Raw genomic sequence first — 23450 nt, 5'->3', positions numbered from 1 at the left:
TGAGTTTGAATCAAATTTTCAGAATTTATCCATCAACCCAGCAACCTACTGTGTCACTGGTGAGTTTAGGGCATAATTTTCTGATTTAGGGAGTTCAGGTACTGGTAACTGGTTATGGAAAACTCTATGACAGATTCTTCTCCATTCTCTTCAATTAAAGCAATACTGCAATTCTAAATTAGAATACTTTAATAGATTAATTGGGAGTTTTGGCTGCCCTCAGTGCTTGGAAGATGTGGTTTGAAAGACCTTTAACTCAATGAACCCCAAATCCCACTTTGCTGAATGCAGAGGCAGGAGGGCAGAGGAACCAAAGAAGCACAACAGTAGGGAATATTAGTTTTGTGTAACAAATTACCATAAACTTACAAGCTTAAATAACAAATTTGTTATCTCAGTTTCTGTAGGTCAATGTCCTAGTACGTTGTAACTGGGTGCTCTGCTTAGGATCTCATGGGAGAAAGTGGGTCTTGCTGACCAGGCAGGGATCTCATCCCCCTGGATGAGGAAGGAATCCCCCCTGGGGCTCTGAGGAAGGAATTGCCCACAAACTCACCCAGGTTGTTGCCAAATTTAGTTCCTTTAGATTGCTGGTTGTTGGAATAAGGTCCCCATTTCCCTGCTGGCTGCAGTCAGGGGTTCTTTCTGCTCCCATAGGCTGCGCATATTCCTCTTCATGCTTTCTATAGGGCCCTCTGTCTTTGTAGCAGCCAAGGTTTATTCAGGACTCACACTTCAAATCCCTCCGACTTCTCGTTCGGCCTCCAGCTGGAAAAAGCTCTCTGCTGTTAAGGACTTACATAATTATAACAGGCCCGCTTGGATAACACATTATTTATGAAAGCAAATGTATTGTGATGGTTTCCACTATGTTTCCACTGAACTGGGAAACAGGTTTCCCAGATTAAACATTATTTCTGTGTGTGTCTTTGAGAGCATTTCCAGATGATATCAACATTTAAATTGGTGGACTAGGTAAAGTGACCCTGCCCAATGTGTGTAAGCTTCATCCAATCCACTGAGGGCCTGAATAGAACAAAAAGGTGGAGGAAGGGAGAATTTATTCTCTCTCTGCCTGACAGCTTGTGCTGAGACATCGCTCTTCTGCCCTCGACTAGAAATTCTGTCATTGACCCTCCAGTTCTCAGAACAACAGCACCAATTCCCAGTGTTTCCAGCTTGCAGGCAGCAGATCATGGGACTTCTCAGGCTCTGCAATTACTTGAGCAGCAAATTCTTTATAATAAACAGATATCAACTTCTTTTGAAAAGTCAAAAGATCTGGCAACACGGTGCCCATTTCTCCTCATGGCAATAACAGGCTGGTGCCTCCTTGAAGCAGTTTGTGCATTCTCCAATTGTTGTAGTTCAATTACTCACTTTTGTGTTGCACCTGGTCTATTCACTCTCTCATGTCACTTGCCTGCTCCATGAAGGCTTTTGGGCTGGCACCCCTTGCTCTTGTTTAACCAACTCATTTTACCGATAAGAAAGCTGAGTAACAGAGAGCTTAAATAGTATGTTCAGACAGCAAGGACAAGTCTCCTAACCCATGCCATGTCACCAAATTGCATAAATTTTGCTGTAAGCAATATCTCTTTTTTAAAAAAATAATTTCAACTTGTATTACAGATTAAAGGGTTCATGTGCAGGCTTTTTGTAACCTTTTCCTATTTTTAAAAGTTTGTATAAGCCAAACAGTATTTAGTCTGTGAGTGGTCAGTTTGAAATCCTTAAATAAGCATGTCTTTAAGCCATCTCCAACTGAAAAAAGAAAAAGGTTTCTGTTTTTCATTTAGAGATATAAACCTAGCTATGAATACTGTAATATGGAACGTATTTATTGCATACATTGGGAAAACATCTCTTTTAAGGTGTGGTTGTCCTAGGTACACATAATATTTTTTGTCTTTCCTTAGGTGGTTTGTTTATCCAACACTCCATCTAATCTCCTTTTTTGCTTCAAGGAACTCAATAAAGACTCTCTCTGTCTCTCTCTTTCTCTCTTCCTATCTGTGTAAGAATATGTGTGTGTATATATACATATATATCTACCATAGGTTCCTTTTGCTGGAACCCCCTGACTAATACATGTACCATATAGCATAACACAAAATAACAAGAGTTGATATTTCATCATATTTACAAATTTAGGGGATTATGTCAGGATATCTCAGGGAGGAAGAGGTCATTTTAGAAAATCTGCTTACCACACTGAAGCATACATTCTTCCAGTTCATGGAGAAGTTTCAGTATCCAAGTGATATTACATAGAAGGTGACACCTCCTGAAAATAAGAAGACTTGGAGTGAGAAGGAAGATTCCAGCAAACAAATGGGAAAATCTTCAACTGCACTAACAAATTCTCTGCAGTTGCTCATAGAATAAAACTACAGGAAAGGCACAGATAATCTAGCAAGGAGAAAAAGAAAGGAAAACATAAACAAAGTTTTGTTAGAAAAGATCCAAAAAAGCCAACCCAGAGCTTAAATATACTGACACAAACAACATGAAACAAATGAAAAAAAAAATGGAGCCATAAAGGGAGAGAAAACATTCAAGAGAATAATCAGCGAGGAGGCCAAGAGCACAGAGACCAGAGAGAGGATGAATACAGAACAGAGAGTCCTGAATAAGAACTCCCAGATGATAGAAAACACCCAGTAAACAAATACCCAGCTCAGAGTTAAGAAGATGCTTCAAGGCTAAGAAATTCCAAAATTTATAAAGTGGGGGTAGTAGTGATAGGGTGGAACCAGGACATTGCACTGTAGATCAAGCTAGCTGATTGTAAAAAGGGAGTCATATATTAGCTATGAATAGTAGAGCAAAATGATCCCATTGAAAGGAAATACAGGTGGCCGAGCGCAGTGGCTCAGGCCTGTAATCCCAGCAATTTGGGAGGCCGAGGCGGGAGGATCACGAGGTCAGGAGATCGAGACCATCCTGGCTAACACGGTGAAACCCCATCTCTACTAAAAATACAAAAAATTAGCCGGGCATGGTGGCGGGTGCCTGTAGCCCCAGCTGCTCGGGAGGCTAAGGCAGGAGAATGGCATGAACCTGGGAGGCGGAGCTTGCAGTGAGCGAGATCGCGCCAGCCTGGGCAAGAGAGCCAGACTTCATTTCAAAAAAAAAAAAAGGAAATATAGATACAGGCAGCAAGGCTGAAAATTAGATGCCCTACAGTAGGTATTATTTGATCTTCAGAGAATCCTATGCTATTACAACTATTTGTCTTTACCTTCTACCTAATTCAAGAAAAATAAATTATAAGATATTAAAGATGAAAAGAACCCTTAGGGATCATCTAGTCTAGCCTGTTTTTACAAATTGGTAAACTATGGGCCAGAGAAGGAAATAAAATGGACTGGGTCAAACAGTGAAACTCAAGCAGTCAAGTGTTGGGAAACCTGCCTTTTAATTCCCAGCCCATGCTCTTTCTAGCACAGGGGGCAATGGACCTCCCTTTTGATGGATAAGCTAAGCATCAAAGATAAAGCTTATGCTGTTTAGTAGACAGGGACTAAAAAGTAGGTTTTGCCCAAGATTGGATCCTCTGTTTAAAAAAAAAAAAATCGTGGGTGTTCTTTCAGGAAATTTTTTAAAGTCTATACTTGCATATTTCAGGCTACCCCAAACTCTGTTTTAGGAAGAGTATTTATGTTTTCATGCAAAAATTTTTGGAATAAAATTTTGATATTATTTCAATTACTAAGGGCTTTTAAATTATGAAAACTTCTGTGTTGGTGGGACTGGAAGTGGAGGTTGTTTGTTTTTTTTGTTTTTTTGTTTTTTGTTTTTTTGAGATAGAGTCTTGCTCTGTCACCAGGCTGGAGTGCAGTGGCATGATCAAGGCTCACTGCAACCTCTGCCTATCAGGTTCAAGCGGTTCTCCTGCCTCAGCCCCCCTCATAGTTGAGACTACGGCATGCACCACCACGCCCAGCTAATTTTTGTATCTTTAGTAGAGATGGGGTTTCACCATCTTGGCCAGGATGGTCTCAGTCTCTTGACCTCGTGATCCGCCCACCTTGGCCTCCCAAAGTGCTGGGATTACAGGAGTGAGCCACCGCGCCCTGCCAAAGTGGGGATCTTATAAGTTTATGAAAGTGAAAATATTTTTAAATAACTTTATACGGTAAATAAAAGTTTAGCCCGCATCAAATGCTATTATGTATGAAAAGTGAATAATTTTAAGGCAATATGTGGTCTACACATGAACTCATACAGCCACTGGATGAATAACTGCATGAAAATATGTAAGAATCTCCATTGCTGGACCTCAGTTTCTATCTGTGAAAGGTAGAATTTGAAGTAGATTATTTATACTTCCCATTTTACTGCTAATGTACTATGACTTTAGGAATATGTGCCACACATACGGCTTTTTGGGTATGCCCTGAAAGCTTCCAGGGAGCACCGTTCTCACTGCGGTCTGCTTGAATGGGCCCCATGAAGTTATGGAGTATGAAAGCTGAGATGTGATACTTGGTGTTATACAGAAAAAAAATACATCTCAAAACGTAACAGTATAATATATGGAAGATAGTATTAGACCATCAGCCTAATAAAGCATCATCTCACATTTAGCTACAATCCTCCAGAACTTCCCTCATGTCGGCTGAAAATAGAAGATATTATTTTGTTCTGGCTGAGAAGAGCCCTTTTGCTATTTAGATACCATCTTAATTTAGTGAGAATCCTGCTCTATAACTGTCCAGCTTGCAGTCAGGAGCATGGGAATGCACCCAACAACAGTTGGAGAAAGGAGAGTACAGTGATGAACTCAGGCGTCTAAACATAGATAGAAGACAAGCCAAAGATTGAGGAGGAGGTTGCACAAGGAACAGTCCAGTGAAAAGGCAACACATCCTGTGGGCATGCACAGAGGCATGAAAAACTGAGAATTAAAAATACACAACATTAACCCAGCTAATTAATTAATTAATAGCTTGAATTTAAGGCATATCCTTACATGGGCATGTTCTTTGGTTTTGATTCTTATAATAACAAATACTGTTTTGAGTCATAACATTAAAGACTCTTTTCAGATTCTGAGCTTGCCCAGGGCGAAGTATTATGGCAGGTATTTGAGCTCTCCATTCTAAGACAGAGAGACATTAGTAGATAGAGTTATAGATTAAAAGAGAAAAAGAGAAAGAGGGAGAAAGGGGAAGACAGACCCAAAGCAAACATTTGAAGGATCTCTTACAGATTTAACTGTTTTTTTTTCAGTTTCATAAATGTCAGATCTCTCTCTAGATGAGGTCTAACATGGGCTACTGGAAGAGCACATGCCATTTCCTATGCTGAAGCTAATGACCACAGCAACACCATTTTGCTCTCAACAACACTTGCACTCTGGCACCTGAACATAAAGGAGCAACAAAGTAAAACAGCCACTTAAAAGAAGGAAGGTCAGTCAGGCATGGTGGCTCACACCTGTAATCCTAGTACTTTGGGAGGCCGAGGTGGGCAGATTACCTGAAGTCAGGAGTTCAGTCTGGCTGAGACAATGAAACCCCATCTCTACTAAAAATATAAAAATTAGCCAGTTGTGGTGGCAGGTGCCTGGAATCCCGGCTACTCAGGAGGCTGATGAAGGAGAATCACTTGAGCCTGGGAGGCAGAGGTTGCAGTGAGCTGAGATAGCACCTTTGCACTCCAGCCTGGGTGACAGAGTGAGACTCTTGTCTTAAAAAAAAAAAGAGAGAGAGAGAAAGGTCTTGCTTTTGCTCTGGTTTGGGGTAAACATCCTTCTACAGCTCTTTGAGAACAAAAATTAAGTAGTACAAATTGAACTGAATTCATACATTCTTCTTTTATATTTCTCAGAATCAAGCACAGAGAAAATAAATCCTTCATTCATTATCACCTATTTTTTTTCATTCAAAAATGCATGTAATAAAAATACATGTATTATGATCTAGGTGCTGGGAATGAACACAACCTCAGAAAATAGAACCACTCTGCTCATTGAAGTATTGAAACATTGCATAAAATTTAATAATTTTTTCAGGAACCTTAACAAGTAATGACACAAGATCTTTGAAGCCATGGATTCCTGCCTTCTGCAGTGGGAGTGATATCTTTAAATGTTCTTCCCATTGCTGACTTGCAGCCACATGAGGATTAAATGAAATGAGATAACAGCTACAAGACACATTGCCAGGGCAGCTTCCTTTATCAGTATGGATGTGCCTTGGCACACCAGAAGTGCTCAATAATGTTGATCTGTTAATTCATGGACTCACGTATTTTCCATTGCTCAATTCCTTTAATTTACATTACATCTCCTTTCTTACGTGAATCTCTTTGCTCATGAAGATGCTAAACTGTGTGTTTCAGGTACACACATGAAACATCCTGAAACCTGATCCCATTTCAATGAGGCCACACTTTCCCTGCTCCAGTCACCAAGAACTAAGTCCAGAAGATGCTGCTTGAAGTTCAGGTATGGGAACCAGACAAATAGCTTTAGACTACAAGCAAAAAATCAGTCATTAAGTGCTAGTTGCTGTTTTCCCACCTATTTCCCTTGTCTGAGCCTTGCCATCCAGATCCTCCACCTCTACACCTACCTGGTTAAAAATGTCAGCATTAGGGGGCATATTTACTTAGCCATCTACTTCCTGGCTCTTGGATTCTGTTTGCTAGGTCCTGTCGTCATCCTCAGGCTGGAAGCCAATGTTTGCACTGGGTGGGAGTAAAGGGAGGCATAAACAGAATCAACCCTCTTGTGCTTTAAAAAATCAGGCTAGAATTATATACATATTTCATGTCAGAAAAATAAAATGTGTCTTGGCGGTAGATGGGAAGTTGGAGCACTTGGATGGGGAGTGGAGAGTTGGCAGATGTGTTCCCCTTTTCCTTGGCCCCCAGCCTGACAATCATTCAACCTTTTACTCTTAAAGTCAGCTCCTTCCCCCTCCTCTGAGGCCTTCCAAGTGCTACAACATCCTTGCCGTCATCCTTAGCGTGACTTGAAAAGGGAGACAGCACTTTTAGAAAATGGTGTACATTCTCTAAATTATATAAGTCTTGTGTTCATGTCACTGGAGTGAACCCCAATTTTGCTTTAATCTGAAAGCCAGGTTCAGAAAACAAGACCAATTCACACAAGAATAAGGTGATCCAAATGAGAACATGTTTAGAAATCAACCACTTAACCAGAAATGGAGTTCCCATTTCCCAGGTTCATCAAGCACTAAGAAAACTTTTTAATTATTTATTAATTATTTATTTATTATTTTTTTGAGACAGGGTCTGGCTCTGTCCCTCAAGCCTGGAGTGCAGCGGTACAATCATGGCTTACTGCAGCCTCGAATTTCTGGGCTTAAGTGATCCTTCCACTTCAGCCTCCCGAGTTGCTAGGATTATAGGCATGAACCACCATGCCGAGCTGAAAAGTATAATTTGCAAAAAAATTAACTACATTTCTCTTATCTCCTTTGTTCCCTTCCAACTCAAGTGGATCTGTTTCTTAATTCCTGGTCTTTCCTGAGACCACCCAGGATTGCATTGTCTCCTGAGTTTTTATCAGCACATTCTGTGGCCTTTCCTGCCACCTCTCCTTTCACGAGCCGGTTCCCAATGCTTCCCATGCGATTCCTAGGAAAGACAACTCCACTGTCCTTCTCCTATATCTTCCAATTCCAGAAAGTGTTCTTTCTTCTACACTATAGTGTCTGGAACCCCATAGACTTGTGGTGATGGTGTTGCTTGTGTTGATGTGACCTCCAAGGTCCCATGGTGGTTTGTAGGAGGTACTGAAAAACATTTTATGCACCTACATGACAGCTTCTGGACCCTTGCTTTCCTACCCTCCTGAAGATAATTGTCCTTCATTGAGGCTCATGACACCAGCCCACTCTCCTCAACCATATGTCGATTGTCTGCCAGACCCTATGGAGTCCATTTTCTCATGCTTAGCACCCCTTTGTAGCCTGGCAGGAAGTCTGGCTCCCCACCTTCAGTCTTGAAACTGCTTTGGGAAATTTCACCATCCACAATCCTAAAACCTTGCTAATTCAAATGGCTTTAGACTTTCCTCTAACCTAAACAATCCACGCCAAAAAACATAAGCCAGATCACAGAACTCTTCAACTCTTAGAAAGCCCCTGACTTCCACCAAAACACTATATTTAGAAACCTGACCCTACTAGCTGTGTTTAAACAGTGCAACAATCTAGTTTACTATGGAAGGAGATTTTTCCAATTAAGGTTGTGTGCTCAGAGTTCCCTTCTTCTGATATTAAAATAAAAACAAGCACTATAGTAAACCCCAAACAAAATGTTGTGTCTGGAGAGAAGGAAAGCAATGGCACCACAGAAGACATCATGAGTGTAGGGGGCCTTTCATCCTATATGAATCACTCAACCCTCTGTAATTATAAGAACAAATTCAATACTAAACAGCAAATAATCTGGATGCATCTCATTTCTTCTTCAGGAAAAAGATAGCATTTCTGCTGAGCCTCCATGAAGTGGGAGGGAAGGATAAAATGAGAATCTCTACATGCTATGATTTCCTGGGTTGTCTGTTGTGAAGAACACAGTATATTCCAGGTCCTAGTCCTCTCTGTGGTCAGCCACCAGACGCAAGCGGAAGGTGACATGTTCTGTCACACTAAAAATGTACATGCACTATTCCCATTTGCTGTACTTTCTTTTGACATGACTGAAGTAGGAGGCTGGGAAACTTGCCTTATCTAGAATTGAGTCCCAGATCTTGGCATTGTCTAAAGCAATCCAGGAATTCAAGTTACACTAATGTAATTTTACCTCTTGTGCCAAAAACAACTTTTGATTGGGTCTTCTACACTTACTTTGTAGGTCATACATTCTCCCCCAAATGTGACCACTGATGAACTAGCTTCAACTAATTTCTGAGAATTTTCAGGCCAAGGGAATAGGCCCAAACACTCTGAGTTTTACTGACTTTACTTTTTGAAGGGCTATGCCTCCCTTGGCTCTGTGTGTCAGCAGAATTAACCAATCTATATCATTTTTTATACATTGTGAAGAAGGACCTCAAGTCTGACCCCTGTCGGCCTCAGTAAATCTCACAGCACCAAGTTAAAGACACTCTGCTGGGCTTTGTTTTTCCACCAGTCTATCATCATCTCCCATGCACTCAGGATTTTAGCAAAACTTTTCATCTGAGATTCACAGTAGGATTTTTTTAACATCTGCTGATGATCCAAATAGGTTGTTGCATAGGATCCAATTTGTCACGTGACCTCCAGGATCATCCCACTGTTCTGCATTAAAACAGAATTCTGTCCTCTCATAAGAGTCTATATTTCCTTCTTGTATGTGTCTACTAGCATTTTCCTTTTCAAATACCAATCTCATGGGATTGTTTCTTCTAGACTCCTCCTTTCTAGGAGTCTTGCTCTTTATTTCAGTCTGAAAGAAAGTCATTTGAAGCCAGAAAGTAAGCAATTACCAGTTCTGTCTTCATTTACTTGAAGCTACTTTGTTTTCATTTGGTTTAGGGACTCGGGATATTAATTTGAAGATCTCTTCAGAATTTGTTTTGTAAAATGGTATACTCCCATATACTTTCACACAACTGTATCATTCTTATATTAAAACCAATACATATGCTATTAAATAGAATGAGAAATAAACTTATATGCATTTTGCAAAGAAATCAAGACTTCCAAGGTATTCAATATGTAGCTGTCAACTTCAGCCTTTCACCTCAGAAACTCAACTCGAGTTGTATGTTTTGTCTTCTCTTCAGGAAAAGGTAGGAGAAGCAAATTTCTTTTCTTTTCTTTTCTTTTTTTTTTTTTTGAGATGGAGTTTTGCTCTGTCCCCCAGGCTGGAGTGCAGTGGCACAATCTCGGCTCAGTGCAACCTCCACTCCTGGGTTCACGCCATTCTCCTGCCTCAGTCTCGAGTAGTTGGGACTACAGGCACCCACCACCACGCCCGGTTATTTATTTATTTATTTATTTATTTATTTATTTATTTATTTTGTATTTTTAGTAGAGACGGGTTTCACCGTGTTAGCCAGGATGGTCTCGGTCTCCTGATCTCGTGAGCCACCCGCCTCAGCCTCCCATAGTGCTGGGATTACAGGTGTGAGCCACTGCTCCCGGCCCGAGAAGCACATCTTTAAAAGTTGATCACAGAAGAAATGAGGACGATGATGAAACAGAGGATCCTGATGATTATCATAAACTAGCTGGGGATCCCTTGGACTTGAACTCAGAGCTCCACCCTCTTATTCTACAGAACAAAGCAAAACGAAACCAAATTGACAAATATAAAGAAAACTATAACTCATAATTCACAACCGTGGGTAACTATTATTCATATTTTGGTGGATATCAGTTTCTATTATGAAAAATTGATTTTATATCATTGAGGTCATAATTATATATAATTTGATATTGACTTTTTACACAGAATAATATAACACAAGTATTTTTAGTGTGCATAAAACTCTTAATCTCCTATTGCCTTATTAACAAATATACCATAATTTAATGAATTACTTTTATTTTCCAGATTTTTAATATATTAAATGATGTAAAATGAATACCTCTGTTTATACTTCCCCCCATGCCCCATATTTTGTAACTGACTCTTAGGATAAACTCCCAATGATCTGGATTAAGAGTATGAATATTGTAAGGTCCTTGAATATTTATTGACAATTGTTTTACAGATAGTTTGTTAATTTACATTTACTCTGGGAACAGAGTAAAGCAAATAACTCATTAGACTATCATAAGCATTAGGTTCTCTAATTTTTTAAAAAAATTTATTCTGAAAAAAGTTCAAAACTACAGAAGCAATCACAAGAATAGTGCAATAAACACTTCTTGGATCTTCATCTGTCTTCACCAATGATTAGCATTTTTTCATATTTGCTTTTAATGCATATTCTCTCTGACTATATATTACAATATCATTGTTTGCTGAACCATTTGAGAGTAAGTTGCAGATACCATAATTCTCTACCCCTAAAGATTTCCATTTTTACCTTCTGAGAAAAATGCTCTTATATTTTTACATTTTAAAATTAACTACATTTAACATCAATATAACATTATTATCTAATATGCAGTCCCATATGTATAGTGTCCTAATGCTGTCCTTTACAGTATTTTGTTTTCTGATCTAGAATCCAATCCAGGATTTAGTTGTTTGGTCTTTTTTTTTTTTCAATTTTTTATTTTTATATTTCAATATGTTCTTGGAGAAACAGGTGGTGTTCGGTTACATGAATAAGATTTTTAGTGGTGAATTCTGAGATTTTCATGCACCCGTCACCCAAGCAGTATACACTGTACCCAATGTGTAATCCTTTATCCCTCGCCACCACTCACCCTTCCCCCCAAGTCCCGAAAGTCTAATGAATCATTCTTATGCTTTTGTGTCCTCATAGCTTAGCTCCCATATATGAATGAGAACATACAATGTTTGGTTTTCCATTCCTGAGTTACTTCACTTAGAATAATAGTCTTGAATTCCATCCAGGTTGCTGCAAGTGCCATATATATATATATATATATATATATATATATATATATATATATGCATGTGTGTATATATATCTCTCATATATATCTCTCTCTCACATTTTATTTATCCACTCATTGATTGATGGGCATTTGAGCTGGTTCCATATTTTTGCAATTGTAAATTGTGGTGCTATAAACATATGTGTGCAAGTCTCTTTTTCATATAATGACTGTCATATAATGATTTTTTTCCTCTGGGTAGATACCTAGTAGTGGGATTGCTGGATCAAATGGTAGATCTACTTTTAGTTCTTTCAGGAATCTCCACACTGTTTTCCATAGTGGTTGTACTAGTTTACATTCCCACCAATAGTGTAAAAGTGTTCTCTTTTCATCATATACATACCAACATCTTTTTTATTATTATTATAGCCATTATTGCAGGAATGAGATGGTATTTCATTGTAGGTTTTGATTTGTATTTCCCTGATAATTAGTGATGTTGAGCATTTTTCCATATGCTTGTTGGTCACTTGTGTATCTTCTTTTGAGAATTGTCTATTCATATCCTTAGCCCACTTTTTGATGGGATTTTTTTTTTCTTGCTGATTTGTTAGAGTTATTTGTAGATTTTGGATATTAGTCCCTTCTTAGATGTATAGGTTGTGAAGATTTTCTCCCACTCCGTGTGTTGTCTTTTAACTCTGCTGATTATCTCTTTTTCTATGCAGAAGCTTTTTAGTTAAGTCTCATCTATTTGTCTTTGTTTTTGTTGCATTTGCTTCTGGGTTCTTGGTCCTGAAGTCTTTGCGTAAGCCAATGCCTAGAAGGGATTTTCCAGTGTTATCTTCTAGAATCTTTATGTCTTCAGGTCATAGATTTAAGTCTTTGATCCATCTTGAGTTTATTTTTGTAGAAAGTGAGAGATGAGGATCCAGTTCCATTCTTCTACATGTGGCTTGCTGATTATCCCAGCATTATTTTTTGAATAGGGTATCCTTTCCCCACTTTATATTTGTGTTTGCTTTGTGGAAGATCAGTTGGCTGTATTTGGCTTTATTTCTGGGGTCTTTATTCCATTCCTTTGGTCTATATGCCTATTTTTAGACCAATACCATGCTGTTTTGGTGACTATGGCCTTATAATATAGTTTGAAGTTGGGTAATATTGATACCTCCAGATTTGTTCTTTTTGCTTAGTCTTGCTTTGGCTATGTGGGCCATTTTTTGGTTCCATATGAATTTTAGGATTTTTTTTTAGTTCTGTGAAGAATGATGGTGGTATTTTGATGGGAGTTGCATTGAATTTGTAGATTGCTTTTGGCAATATAGTCATTTTCACAGTATTGATTCTACCCATCCATGAGCATGGGATGTGTTTTTATTTGTTTGCATCATCTATGATTCCTTTCAGCAATATTTTGTAGTTTTCTTTGTAGAGCTCTTTTACCTCCTTGGTTAGGTATATTACTAAGTATTTTATTTTTTTTGCAGCTATTGTAAAAGTGGTTGAGTTCTTGATTTGATTCTCAGCTTGGTCATTGTTGGTGCATAGCAGAGCTATTGATTTGTGTACATTGATTTTGGATCCTGAAACTTTGGCTGAATTCATTTACCAGTTCTAGGAGCTTTTTGGATAAGTCTTTAAGGTTTTCTAGGTAAACAATTATATCATCAGCAAACAGTGACAGTTTGACTTCCTCTTTATTGATTTAGATGCCGTTTATTTCTTTCTCTTGTCTGATTGCTCTGGCTAGGACTTTCAGTACTATGTTGAATAGAAATGGTGAAAGTGGGTATCCTTGTCTTGTTCCAGCTCTCGGAGAGAATGCTTTCAACTTTTGCCTGTTCAGTACAATATTTACTGTGGGTTTGTGGTAGATGGCTTTTATTTCCTTAAGGCATGTCCCCTCTATGCGAATTTTGCTGAGGGTTTTAGTCATAAAGGAATGCTAGATTTGTCAAATGCTTTTTCTGTGTCTATAGAGATGATCATGTGATTTTTGTTTTTAATTCTGTCTATGTGCTGTATCACATTTATTGACTTACACATGTTAAACCATCCCTGCAGCCATGGTATGAAACACATTTGATCATGGTGGATTAACTTTTTGATATGCTGTTGGATTTGGTTAGCTAATATTTTGTTGAGGATTTTTGCATCAATTTTAATCAGGGATACTGGTCTATAGTTTTCTTTTTTTGTTATGTCCTTCCCTGGTTTTGGTATTAGGGTGATACTGGCTTCACAGAATGATTTAGGGAGGATTCCCTCTTTCTCTATCTTTTGGAATAGCTCAATAGGATTGGTACCAATTCTTCTTTGAATGTCTGATAGAATTCAGCTGTGAATCCATCTAGTGCTGAACTTTCCTTTTGGTAATTTTTTAATTATCATTTTAATCTCACTGCTTGTTATTGGCATGTTCAGAGATTTTATATCTTTCTGGTTTAATCTAGGAGGGGTGTATATTTCCAGGAACTTATCCATCTTCTCTAAGTTTCCTAGTTTATGCACATAATGGTGTTCATAATAGCCTTGAATAATTTTTTCTATTTCTGTGTTACCAGTAGCAATATCTCCCATTTTGTTTCTAATTGAGCTTATTTGAATCTTCTCTCTTCTTTTATTGGTTAATCTCACTAATGGTCTATCAATTTAATTTGTCTTTTCAAAGAACCAGCATTTCATTTCATTTATCTTTTATATTTTTTGATTGATTGTTTTATTCAATTTCATTTAGTCCTGCTCTGATCTTCCTTCCTTCTTTTCTTCTTCTGGGTTTGGGTTTGGATTGTTCTTCTTCTCCAGTTCTATGAGGTGTGACCTTAGATTGTTTATTTGTGCTCTTTCAGACTTTTTGATGTAGGCATTTAATGCTATGAACTTTTCTCTTAGCACCAATTTTGCTATATTCCAGAGGTTTTGACAGGTTATATCACTATTATAGTTAAGTTCAAAGAATTTTTAAATTTCCATCTTGATTTCATTGTTTACCCAGTGATCATTCAATAGGAGGTTAATTTCCATGTATGTACATAGTTTTGAGGGTTACTTTTGGAGTTGATTTCCAATTTTATTCCACCATAGTCTGAGAGAGTACTTGATATGACTTATATTTTCTTAAATTTATTGAGACTTGTTTTGTGGCCTATCATATAATCTATCTTAGAGTTGAAACCATTTCCTTGTCTGCATTATAGTGGCCAGACTAAGATTTCCTAGATAGCAGGGGACATAAAATCTTTATTAGTGGCAACAGCAGTGGAGTATGGAGAGAAGAAGAACATGTTTGAAGACAAAGGAATCTGTTACAATGGAAAAACTATCGATAAAAGAGATAGGGAAGAACTATCCCAGAAACAGTGGTATGAAGAAAGAAAATTGTTCTTTCTCCAGCAGTGCCAGTTGAAAGCGAAATCATAAATTAGCATGGCAGTTTGTAAATGACTTTACTTTTATGAAAAACTACTATGAGTTTGAAGCATTCTATAGGCATGTATGGATGGGAGAGATTATCCCTCTGATTATTATTTAGAAAAAGCATACACTCCTAGAAATATCTAAATTACAAGGTGATCACTCTTAAAATGAAAGTATAGTGAGATGATTAAATAGCAGATACTACTTGGGACCATGTATATTAATCATAAACTCACATATTGGGCCGGGTGCTGTGGCTCACACTGGTAATCCCAACACTTTGAGAGGCCAAGGCAGGAGGATCACTTGAGCCCAGGAGCTCTAGACCAGCCTGGGCAATATGGTGAAACCCTGTCTCTACAAAAAATTAAAAATTTAGCTGAGTGTGGTGGCATGTAGCTCACCTTGTGAGGCTGAGGTGGGAGGATTGCTTGAACCCAGGAGGTTGAGGCTGCAGTGAGCCATGATTGTGCCACTGCACTCCAGTCTGGACAACAGATAATCTGGATATCACTGTGAAAGTGTGTATTGACACCTTTGAAGAACATTTTGGTTGTGTGTACCATATCTTTGTCCCAGCAAGCCTACTTCAAGAAACTTTGTGCACTCATAGCCATAATGGCACTACCATTGAAGATGCATACCTTTACCAATGGTATTGGCAAGACAGCATATCTCATGGTTTCATTTGATTTTTATCTTGTTATTAATACAGTTTTTTATTTACACTTGAGTGTGTTTTGTATGTGTGTTTTCCATTTTCTTTTTATGCCATTTGAGCATATTTTATATTCAGGTAACAGATACGAGAACTTAACAGTAAAAAATATCTTCATTTTCAGAGCACCATAAATAAAAGTTTTACATATGTGACAAACTGGACAGGACTTACTATAAACATGGCAGTCAGGGAAATCTTACAAATAATTTGCCTTTATGTTAGGAAGACTATAGCACTCTGAGATCCCATAAATACTCTCTTACATTTTCTTTCACTTCCTTAAGCTATTTATTTATTTATTTTGGGTCTTGTTTATCCAATTGTTTTTATCCAAACAAAACATGTACATGAGTTTAAAAAGTCAATATCACCACAGCAGATCTGTGCCCTGCGTTTCCCAACTCATAGTTGTGCTGCTCAATTAACTGTTTTGCTAGATAATGTAATTAGGTTCTATTTCTTTTATTTTTGTATTGTTCACTTTTAGGTGTTACCTATTGTCTTTCTGTTCTGAGGGATGAAGAGTAACTTCTTGCTCCAAAATCTTCCCTCCTTAACAACCTCACATATATACTCTATCGCCTCGCTCATCTTTTGGAAACTGTTAAAAGATAATTTTTTGTTAAAACAATATTTATTGTATATATCACTAGGATCATATTGATAGGATTTGCAGCTGATTCTCATATTCTCTAAGAGTCCTCCCACTCAGTGCCACTTTTGATGTTCTCACCACATTTTTTTGTTATTATTCTTATTTGCTTAAGTTTATATGGACTTCTCTACAAAAAGAAACATGTTCTGAAGATACTGTGGTCAACAGGGAACACATGAGCCTTCAATGCTACTACTCTTAAGATTGATTTGGAGATGTTTTGTGTGCTTCAAAGGTTGACAATTTACCCAAATGATCTTTGTTCTACGTTTTCTCCCAATTAACCCTAGTTTGATTTCTAGGCCCGTGGGATAAGCCAAAGGATTATTCTAGAACCCAAAAGAATGATAAATGAAAATTCTTTACCTCTGTTATTTTTGACAGAATTTCTCCAGAAACACCAAGAGTCAAAAATTATAATATGAACTTCATCCAGTTGTAATTTAAATTTTCCTTGGTTAGTGGAATTTCAGCTGATCCAACATATTTATTTTTATTTTCTAATGTTTAACATGATGATCATTTGCCACCTTGTAATAAAAATCAAGGCATGAAAAATAAAATAAAAATACTGTAATTTCTTTATTTTTTCTCATCCAAAACTAAGTTCCTAAAGTGGAACAGTTGCATTAAAAATGTACCAAACCATTTATGGAGAGAAACAAAAAGGCAAACTAGCAGAAACTGCTGGCACCCTCCCTCAAAACTCAATTCTGGAAATAAGACCAGAAGGATAGGGTTACTGGTTGTCACAGACCCAGTCTCAAAAAACAAACTGAAAACCTGTGACAAAATCTTTGCAGAGGCAGAGATGATTGGGAGAGACCTTGGGTTGTGTTGTTTCTCCCTCTCTCACATTGCCCTGGGGGGAGCAAATTCTGCCTCACTGTTGTAATGGCATAGGAACGCACTTAGCTAGGAAAAGCATGAGAGCTGAAGCTGCCAGTTGGCTGGGGTAGGGATATAACAGCAATGCTAAAGGTGGGCAGCTAGCCCCAACTCATTACACGCTCCTACCTCTTCTCACCCACCTTAACTGCCTTCATAGGAGAGAAGAGATTAGGGCAGAGGTACTGATAGATTCCCTGGGGAAAAGGGCAGATAACCATTGAGTCCTGATAGCAACACCAGAGGGTCTCCACCCTGAAGCATGCTCCTCACCCTTTGAATCTCAAGCTTGCTTTGAACACAAGCAAGGGTCTATTGTCTTAATTCTTCCTCCAGTTAGATATTAGTAGACATGATATCTGATAGCAGCAAGGAAATGAAAAATGGAACATTTAAGATATATGAGAATGCCAAACAGAATAAAAGAAATGATGGCACAATTTCTACCAGAGGAAAGCAGTACTAATGAAATAAAGAGATAAGAATTGAAAGTAAACACAATAAAATACTTGTGGCATAATAAAAAAGGACACAGAAAACATGAAAAAGAACTAATTTATTTTGTAGAAGAACCACTTGGAAATTTTGGGTATGAAAATATAATTGCTGAAATTAAAACATCAGTGGGTAAAAGAAATAACAAAACAGAAATTGCTGATCAAAATAGTTTCCCAGAAGACATAAAGAAGGGATAAAAAAGGTAAAGAAGAAAACATAAGAGAAGTTAAGTGACATAGATGATCTAAGTAGTTGATATTTATAATAAATGCACCAGAAAATAAACTGAAAAGATTAAAGAAGCTTGTTGAGTTTTAAAGATGTTAAGTAACAGTAAAAAAATTAGGTATTTATTCTAAAATTTCAGATAATCAAAAGGAGAGGCTTTCCAAAAGAAAAATGTGAATCTTCTCCAAAAGAACTAAGAATCTCAGATTTCTCAATAGTCAAGCAGAAAGAAAAAGTCAATAAAGCAATATTTTCAAAAAGTTGATCCTGAAATTGTAAATCCAAGTTAGTTAATATTTAAATCTAGGACTAAATAATAATTTTAGTCATCTAAGGTTTTTAGAAAGTTTACCACACATAAAATCTCTTTGAAGAAACTCTAGGAGAAAATTATTTCAACAAGAATAGGAATTAGTCCAGAAAAAAAGAAGAAGATAAGAAAAGGAGAGCAACTTTTATGAAGATTACTATTAATATTGTCTAAACCAGGAGGGTCGACAAATTTTTTCTATAAAGGGCCAAATAAGAAATAATCTATAACTTATGGTTTGTATGGTCAATCTAAACTATGCAAATCCACCATGGTAGCGTGAAAGCAGTCTTAGACTAAAGTAAATGAATGAGAATGAGCATGCTGTCCATCAATAAACTTGATTTACAAAAACAGGTGATGAAATAGAAATCTCAGTATGCTATTTTATGAATATCAGACAACTAAATCTAAAGTAAACAATTGCCTAATCCAAAATCATGAAGATTGACTCCTATGTTTTTCCCATGTAAAAATATAAAAACCATTTTTACAGTTTTAGCTCTTGTATTTACGGCTAAGTCTATTTTGAATTAATTTTTGTATTTATGGCTAAGGTCTATTTTGAATTAATATTTGTACATGGTGTGGGATACTAGCCCAACTTCATTATTTTACAGATAAATATCCAGCTGTTTTAGCACCGTTTGCTGAAAAGACTATTCCTTCCTCATTGAGTTGTCTTGGCACATCAACAAAAGAAAATTAAAGGCATAAAATTCTTACATGGTTTTAAAACGAATGAAAGCATCTCATTCTGATAAAAAGGAAAAGAGATCATGAAGCTATGGTAATCAGAACTATACATAAACCTAATATACTAGCCTCAAAATACAGAACAAGATCATTTATAAAAATATGGAGAGATAATAAAAATTTTTAGTTGGATATTTTAATGCAACCCTATCAAGAGCTAATATATCAACAAGACTTTAAAAAAGAAAAAAAAGGGATTTTTACAGTGCAATACAATTTATCTAATAGTTAACTTTAGAAATGCTGCAGTCAACACAATCAGAATCTACATCATTTTGGAGAATATCTTGAATATTTCAAAATGAATCACCTATTGGCCCACAAAAAAAGGCCTACAATAAAATTATAATCAATAATAAATAATATAGAATAATAACATTAGGAATCAATAATAAAACAGTTGGCTTTCAGTAGTCATAAAGTGATGACTTTCAAATCCCTTGCTTCTATAAGCCACTAACTACAAAACTCCTAGATTAAAGCAGAAACTATAAAGAGAATTATTAAGTGCTAAAAGGTAAATCACAGTGACAAAATCGTATGCAAAAATTTCTGGGATGTAGCTAAACCAGACTGTAGAGGAAAATTTAAAACTTTAAACACATTTGTCAGAAAGAAGGAGATAAATGGAAACAAATGTGTTAAGGACCTAAATTCAAAATCTAGACAAAGAACAACAGAGTGAATCCAAATAAACAAATTAGTAAGATAGCAAAGAAAAGGAGAAAAAAAAATCGACAAACCACAATATATAGCAATGGGCATGATTAATCAAACCTAAAGCTACACCTTTGAAAATAATAATTGGACAAGCCTCAGCCAAAAGAGAACTAAGAAAATTAAGTAAAAGCTCTAAATTAAAAGAAGGAGATTACAGACGAGTCTTTTATAAATTATGAATGAAGAGTATGGTGAGCTGTTCTGGAGCTTCTTGGGTTCATAATCTGGTTATACTATTTACAGTTTCCTCATCTGTAAAATAGAAATGACAGTCTCTATTTCTAACACTAGTTTCTTTACAGAGTTGTCATAAGTATTAAATAAATGTATCCTTTCGAAGAGCTTAGAACAGTGTAAGGCACATAATAAGTGCTTTATGTAAGTGCTAGATATTACAGCAAAAGAATCTTCAGCAGTGAAAGAAAAATAAAATGAGATTTAGAGCCAAATACTATTTCATAATTGATTGTATTCCCCACACCTTCAGAAAAATACGTGTACCCTGTAACCACCATCAAAGCAAAAACATAATCTATTTTTCTGGTTGTACCCATATTGTGAAAATTATAGAGATCATGTTTTGAAAGAATCCTAAGCTGAGACTGATTTCTTTTTCATCAAACCCATTTCCCAGACTGCTCACAGTTAACTGTGGACATGGACCAGAGTTTTGACTGGTGATACAGGAAGGAATGATGTAACCTGTTCTAAGACTGGCTCCTAAAAATCTATACAAGTCCCTACTTTCTTTGTTCTGTCTGGGTAACCTTGGAAAGCATGCATTGGTGCAGATCTCCCTTGGTCTAAGTTCCTGGATGACTGTGTGAAACAGCCCCTCCCTGGTGCTTCAAAATGCATATGTTTGTATTTGCATATGCATGTATGCACACACACACGTGCACGCATACACACACTGAACCTTAAATGAACAAAAAATAAATTTCTGCTTTCTTAGCCACCAAGGTTTCAGGTTTATTTGAAACAATAGATAGCAATTCCCTAACTGGTACAGTTATTCTAGATAAGAAAGTTGACAGAGAGGTTAATGCAGGTGGAAACTTGGAAATGAAAGGGTGGTGTGTGAAGGAGAAAACAGAAGATAACCATGGATGGACTTATAATAAGTGGGCAACCTATTTTTATGCACTTGAGATCCAAATATAGTTTAAATAGTTAACCAAGGATTGAGAAATCACAGTCTGTTAGTCAGTCATTTCATCTGTATGTTATTTCAAAAAGTATTTGCTAAGTGCCTACAAGTTTTTAGAGCATGGGATAGGTACCAGGGATATATCAAGAATCAGGAGGTGGTTTCTTACCTCAGGGTGTTTATGGATTGTTGGGAGAAAGGTGGGTTTCTTTATCATTCTGTCATCAAAGATAGCTGCTTTCTACCTAGACTTTCTGGGAAGAAGGAAGGATTAAATGAGGAATTTAATAATTTCACATTTTATTAAGCCTATGTTGTTTTTGTTTGTTTTGTTTTGTCTTTCCCTGTAAACTACTAAGATTTAAACTGAATAGGCCTACATTTTTGCCAAATTTTTACCTCTGACTTCCAAAAAATTTCTAAGATCAGTAAAATTGATTACAATTATTAAACAATTAGGGAGGAAAAGACACATTTAAGAGCCCGGATGAAACAGTGATGGGAAAAACCACACACTTGATTGACTTACTTAACTGTATTTAATTAGGAAAAAAACTCTAGAATTTGGAGGAAACTGGAATTTTCATCTGAGAAGCTTTAGAACTGTTCACAGTTCAACTTGCCTCAGTTTGCCTCACTGAGCCACTGAGTCACGCTGGTATAAAAGGAGCGAAGGCAAAGCAAAAACAAGGACCTCACCTAAGGGAGAAATGGACAGAAGCCATGTGCTCTGTGTGCTCTGTCACAGGGGGATCCAGATCCAGCCGCTGGCCGGAGCAAGAGGAGTTGTTTGCTGTGGGACTCTGAGCAAAGAGCAGTGACTTACCAATGACCCTTCCTCTCCATGCTTCCTGTGGGCTGTCTCCCCCATAAATCTAAACATGGATCCCCGTTTTTGCCCCTCCAAAATGGGCTGGAAGACACATCCCTGACCACATCATAACCCAGAAAGCCAGATGCTGATGACACACTTTGCAGCTGGGATCTCTTTGCCTTGGTATCTGGGACCACAACTGAGTACTTTCCAACCGTACTGTTACCTCATTATTATTCAAATGTAATCTGTATTGGCATGTTAATGAAGTAAAGATTTGGAAAAGAATTGTGTATATTCTTCAAATCTAGAAAAAGTTTTGATGGTTGTATTCGCAATGGAAAAGCGATGTTTTAGAAAGAGGGATGACATTTTATAACATTAGATGGCATTCTCCTGGGGACAGGGGACCAGGAACATTTGAATCCTGCCTTAATCTCACAGCTTTTTCCTGTAATGTCTCCATAAAAACAAGGGACCACAGCAAATGAGAAATTAAAGTCCACTTTATTATTAGCCTGGCCAACGCCAAATAAACAAATGCAGAACTTTCTGGTAATTTGCTTAGGACACATGGCATACTCTCAGATCACAGTCCAGACCACCAAACTCTAAATTAAATATCTTATCTTAGAATCTTAGCATCCTTGGGCTGCTCACATGGAACAGGAGACAGAAGTAATAAATAAGGAACGTACTGCATGGAAAAAGAAATAAAATTAACCTGGGGAAATTTCAGAGACAGGGTCTTTTATTAAAACAAGACAACAAACAAATGAAAAGTACTCCACCATAAAAAACAGCTTTTCTATAAAAAGTTATCTATCATCAGGCAGACAGATCTTCTGAACCTAATGCCTAAGTGATAGATAGAGAGGGCGTGTGTGTTCCAGCATAAAACCCTGGGTACAAGAAGAAAAGAAGAGATGGCTAAACTAAGGGCCTGTTACCAATGTAGCCATAAGATTAAAGGAGAAAGTAAAGTTTAGCCTATGACGAACTTCCCACTAGTGAATATGGACCACCCCAGCAGCAGAGAATCCAACATAGTTTAGTACCTCAGTTTCTTAGGAAAAAGTAAAGAAGAGGGCAAGAGGATGAAGAAACTGTTTCCCCAACCCTGTACAAGTCAACGATTGGTTAAAAGAGAAAGAAAGGCTTGTATTTATTTTGAGGTGGTTGTTTTATTGTCGTCGTTAATATTACAGTTGTGAGTCCCTTGCACCTTGGAGGGGAATTTATACAGGAACTCCTGCAACCATCACAATTACATCTTTTTTTAGAATTAGGTATTGTAAGAAGTCCACAGGTCTCAGCCCATACATTGAATGGTTCAAGTTAAAAAAATAATAATAACAACTTAACTCTTGTTAACCTTTGCCAAGCAATCCTGACCCTCCCAGGGTGTGAGAATCCAAGCAAGAATCACAGCAACAGCTATGCGGGTGTCAAAAAGGAGCCTCAGAAAGATTAATTTGACCAAGATCTCTGTATTAGCCCATTCTCACGCTGCTATGAAGAAATACCTGAGACTGGGTAATGGATAAAGGAAAGAGGTTTAGTTGACTCACAGTTCTGCAGGGGTGAGGAGGCCCCAGAAAACTTACAATCATGGCAGAAGGTACCCTTTCACAGGGAAGCAGGAGAGAGAATGGTGCCCAGCAAAGGGGGAAGCCTCTTATAAAACCATCAGATCTCATGAGACCCACTCACTATCATGAGAACAGCATGATGAAAACTGCCCCCATGATTCAATTATCTCCATCTGGTCCTGCCCTTAACTTACACACAGGGATTATTA

At 37.3% G+C, this 23450-nt stretch overlaps 2 long non-coding RNA genes across 2 annotated transcripts in view; one reads left to right on the top strand and one right to left on the bottom strand.

Annotated features, from left to right (window-relative positions):
* The window catches only part of LOC135966874 (uncharacterized), a 76804-nt gene extending 70006 nt beyond the window's left edge, over positions 1–6798 (top strand). The window contains exon 2 of the long non-coding RNA XR_010580560.2: positions 6352–6798. This is a non-coding gene — a long non-coding RNA (uncharacterized lncRNA). The remainder of the gene's footprint in view (positions 1–6351) is intronic.
* The window catches only part of LOC135966873 (uncharacterized), a 57015-nt gene that overhangs the window by 15844 nt on the left and 17721 nt on the right, over positions 1–23450 (bottom strand). The window contains exon 2 of the long non-coding RNA XR_010580559.2: positions 2211–2287. This is a non-coding gene — a long non-coding RNA (uncharacterized lncRNA). The remainder of the gene's footprint in view (positions 1–2210; positions 2288–23450) is intronic.

The sequence above is a fragment of the Macaca fascicularis genome, chromosome 13 (genome assembly GCF_037993035.2).
Source record: "Macaca fascicularis isolate 582-1 chromosome 13, T2T-MFA8v1.1".
Classification (NCBI taxonomy): domain Eukaryota; kingdom Metazoa; phylum Chordata; class Mammalia; order Primates; family Cercopithecidae; genus Macaca; species Macaca fascicularis.
The sequence above is the reverse complement of the archived record's forward strand: the minus strand, read 5'-3'. Positions and strand labels throughout refer to the sequence as shown.